The following is a 5,065-nucleotide window of genomic DNA, read 5'->3' as shown; positions in this document are numbered from 1 at the left end:
GGGGGGGAAATTGGAGGGGGAGACGAACCATGAGAGACTATGGACTCTGAAAAACAAACTGAGGGTTCTAGAGGGGAGGGGGGTGGGGGATGGGTTAGCCTGGTGATGGGTATTAAAGAGGGCACGTTCTGCACGGAGCACTGGGTGTTATACGCAAACAAACATGGAACACTACATCAAAAACTAATGATGTATGGTGATTAACATAACGTAATAATAAAAAAATAAAATAAAATAAAAGGTAAAAGGGTTAAAAAAAGATATGCCATGCAACAAAAGGTAATGTTGATATAAGACAATAAATACTTTTGTAAAACAAAAAGCACTGTTAATAATGGAGAGGGACGTTTCATAAAGAATTTTTAACAGTAAAAATTCTAAATTTGCATGCACCTAATGACAAACCCTATCTTTAAAGCAAAGCCTCACAGAAATAAAAGGGGAAAAGACAAATTCACAATCGTAATAGGAGATTCTAAACACATTTCTATCAGAAAATGAGAGAAAAGGCAGACCAAATCAGAGAGAATAGAAAATTTAGATAATACAATTAACAAATTTCACCTAAATGAAATTTGATGCATAAATTCTAAAATGACATTTAATCAAATATATATATGCATATATATGTATTTTGTGTACATATATAAAGCAGAAAACTATGACCCACAGTCAGTAATAATGTTATGTCGAGCTATACTGGAGCCTGAGGCCAAAAGAGAAATCAGAAATACTGATTGTGTTTATATTTAAAACTTTGATATTTTGTTCATCATGGATTTTTGCATTAGTTTTGACTTTTAAAAACACTAATTAAAGTAGCATTAAATTGATTACCAAGTTTTTTGACATCCCTTTAAATTCTGCAATCAAGGCGAGTATCTCATTCTCCCCACCCAAGTCCTGGTCCTGAAGCCAATAAAGGAGATAAAATGGAATTATAAAAGTACTCAATGAATGTTTTTAAAGGCATAAAAAGAGGGGGAAAAAAGGAACAAAGATGGGACAAATGCAAAACAAATAGCAAGATAATGACTGATAGACTTTAAACCATAGTAATAATCACATTACATGTGAGTCGTTCTTCACACACAATCACAATTCCATCTGGCAGAGACTGTCAGTCTGAATAAAAAAATCAGACCCAACTATATGCTGCCTACAAAAAAATGTGTTTTACATTGGAAGACACAAGTAGGTTAAGAGTAAAGGAGGGAAGATTACATGTGCAGAAGAGGTAAAATGTCTCCTCTACCCTCTCAGGGTTTCTGGCTGAGGCTGCTGTAAAGCAGAGTCGCAGGAGAAAAGCGCAGAGATTTTTATTTAATAATTTTTAACATGTCCAGGGGAGCTCCCCCAAAAACGAAGATCCGAAGAACTGGCCAGGCCTAAGTGCTTATATACTAGGTTGAAGAAAGAGTGGCAAATGTGGAAAAGTAACTAAACTGTACGCAAAGACTACAGAAAGGAGTTATTTTAACCCAGTCTATTTGTACAGATTTCTCTCTGCCTAGACTCCCTTTCTCTGATGAGAAGAAAGTTCCTTTCCTCCTGGAAAGGGGAGGGCATCTTTCCCATGGGAGTTTCATCTCCTGCTTGCAGAAAGAAAAGGGAAGGTCAGCATGCCCTTCTTGCACCTGCTGTGTTTCAAGTGCCTTTAGCTCACAATAATCAAGATACCAAAGTGGCATATTTTGGGGTTGCATGTCCTGACCTCTTCCACATGCCATGTGAACTAATCAAAATAAAGCTGTAGTGGTTACATTGTTCTCAAACAAAGTAGATTTAGTGCAATGAATAGGGTCAAAGATTAAAAGGTAATTTTATAATGATATAGGTGCTAATTCATTAAGAGAACGTTAACAATCATAATGTATATGCATCAAATAACAGAGCTTCAAAAGATATGAAGCAAAACCTGGCAGAACCATGAGGAGAACTAGACAAAATCAAAATTATAGTTAGAGAATTCAATATCACTATCTCAATATTTGATAGAATAAGTACACAGAAAATCATTAAGGAGAGAGAAGACTTAAATGTAGCTCTCAACCAACTTGGCTTAATTGACATTTGTAGATCACTCAACCCAACAAAAAATATACATATATTATTTTCAAGTACACCTGGAACTTTCACCAAGATTGATCGTATCCTAGGCCATCAATAAATTTAAAAGGACTCAAGTCATACAAAGCATATTCTCTGGCCAAATGGAATTGAAATAGACACCAATTACAGAAAGATATCTGGAAAACCGTCAAATAGCTGGAAACTAATACCACACTTCCAAATAATCCACGGGCCAAAAAAGTAATCAAAGGAAAAATTAGAAAGCATTTGAACTCACTGAAAATGAAAATACAACATATCAAAAGTTGTGGATGCTGATAAAACAGTACCTTGGGGGAAATTTATAGCAGCAAACTCCCTTGTTTGAGACAAAAGGTCTCAAATCAATGGGTCAGTTTCTACCCTAGGAAACTAAAAAAAAGAACAAATTAAATCCAAAGTAAACAGAAGAAAGGAAATAGTAAATAGTGTAGAAATTGGTGAAATAAAAAACAGAAAAACCAATGAAAATTGTTGAAACCAAAAGCTGTTTGAGAAAATTAATAAAATCCTTATGTGACCTGAATCCTTCTAAATTTACTGAACAGAATGGAAAAATCCAGAAATAGATCCACATATTTATAGTCAATTTGTTTGAGACAAATGTGTCAAAGTAATTCAATGAAGAAAGGATATTTTTTCAACAAATGGTGCTAGAAAAATTGGATATCTATACACCAAAAAATGAACCTGAACATTTCTCTCACACTTTCTACAAAAATCAACTTGAAATGGATCACAGACTTAAGTGCAAAACAAACTATGAAACTGCTGGAAGAAGACAGGAGGAAATCTTTGTGACCTTGGTTTAGGCAAAGATGTTTTGGGCAGTGGCACAAAAAGCTCAGAAACTTCTGTTCTTCAAAAGTCATTGTAAAGAAAATGAAAAGACAAAGCCACAGGCTGGCAAAAAAAAAAAAAAAAAGGAAAAAAGATATCTGATAAAGAATTTGTGTCCAAATATATAAAGAAATCATATAAGTAATAACAAGAAAAAACAATCCGATTTTAAAATGGGAAAGTGATTTGAACACTATACACATGGCATATAAACACATGAAAAGAAGTTCAACGTCATTAGTCATTAGGAAAATGGAAATTCAAACCCCAGTGGGTGGGATACTACAATATACCTAGTAAAATGGCTAAAATTATAAAAGGACAATGTCAAGTGTTAAGGAGGCTACAGAGCAGTGAAAACTCTCAGTGCTGCCAGGGGTGTATAAAATAGTGCAGGCACTTTACCATACAGCCCATACCATACGGTTACTTATCATACAGCCCCTCCGTCCTACGCCTAAATATTTACCCAAGTAAAATAAAAACTTACGTTGACACAAAAGCATTACAAATGGGTATATTGGATTAAATCAAAATTGAAAACATTTGTGCCAGAAGTGATACCATTTAGAAAGCAAAAATAAACAAACAAACCAAAAAACCCCACATAATAAGAAAAAAATTTGCAAACCATAGATCTACTAAGGGACTTGTATCCAGTATAAAGAATTTACTATTTGATAATAGAAAGACAATTTTAAAATGGGCAAAGGAATTGAATGGCCATTTCTTGAAAGAAGATATACAAATGGCCAAAATGCACATGAACAGATGCTGAACACCATTAGTCATCAGGAAAACACAAATGGAAATCAGGAGATACCACTTCACACCCACTAGGATGGCTAAATAAAAACAGACGATAACAAGTGTTGATGCAGATGTGGAGATTTGGGACCCTCCTACATTGCTGGTGGGAACTGGAAACTACCAGCAGTCAGAGAGAAGAAGGGCAGCATATCCATTTGATGGAATTTATTCAACCACTGAAATTCATGCTTATGAACAGTCTGACATAGAAGAGAAACAAGGGGAGTGAAAAATAGCAGGATGAAGAGCGCACAGCCAGACCAAGCTCAACTGTGGGCTGCAGAGAGCGATGCCCGCAGCGGGTATGTGCAGCACTTGGGGAGTTGGAAGGTGCGGACCCTAAGGTGAGCGGGGAGGGAGGGAGGGAACAGTTTGGGGGGGGGGGGTAGTGATGCTCGCTTTGTCTGCAGGTGGTGGGGCCATTAATTCCTGGTCCCTGCCTTTCCCCAGGGGGTGTGCAATCTGCTGGGCCCCACCAGTCCCCACAACTCATCCTCCGCTGAGCTGCTCCCAAAGCCCCCAGGGAGCACCAAGGCATTGAGGGGTGACCTGGGAGGGGATTTACTCCCTTCCATGATCTTCATCAGCAACCCCGTACTTCAGCCACTCCAAATACGCAATTTAAGAAAATCTTGAAAACACGGGTTCTAAACAAAGCCCCTCATGTGCACCCCGCCTCCCAAATGGACTGAGAACCTTCATAACGAAATTCCAGCGTTAGCACAGTGGGGCCAAGCGGGCCCTTGTGCGGGCTGTCTTCTCCCCAGGCCACGGAAAACAGTCACGGAGGGCAGCTCTCGTTCGGGAACTGCGGTTCAGCAGGTAAAGCCAGAGGGTGGGAAAGAGCCGCGCGGGGGAAGCCAGGAGACCTGGGCTCTGATCCTAACTCGGGCCCTCTGCAAATTATTTCTTCTTTCTGGGCCTTGCTTTCCCCTGTGTGAAGCGGGGCGAAAAGGGACATGTCCCTAGTGTCTCGGTGGGGAATCACTAGAGCTACAGCCCCGGAGGGGCAAGCCCAGCGGCAGACGCAGCAGGTGCCCCTGACGGCTGCGGGCAGCACCCCCAACTCCGCAGGCCTCCGCGCGCTCCTCGACGACAGGAGGAATGCGGCCGCGGAACGGGAAGAGCCCCGGCTCGCCGAGCCGGGAGGCCGAGCGGAGCGAAGGGCCCCGCGGGCAGAGGCGACGCCGGGCGGGGGGCGGGCTCGAACCCTCGGAGCCCGCACCGCCTTCCAGACCCTCCTCCGGGCGGGGCGGGGACGCGAGAGGTCACGTGGCCGCACCCGGAAGCGCGCCCGCGAGGC

The sequence above is a fragment of the Neomonachus schauinslandi genome, chromosome 6 (assembly GCF_002201575.2).
Source record: "Neomonachus schauinslandi chromosome 6, ASM220157v2, whole genome shotgun sequence".
Classification (NCBI taxonomy): Eukaryota; Metazoa; Chordata; class Mammalia; order Carnivora; family Phocidae; genus Neomonachus; species Neomonachus schauinslandi.
The sequence above is the reverse complement of the archived record's forward strand: the minus strand, read 5'-3'. Positions refer to the sequence as shown.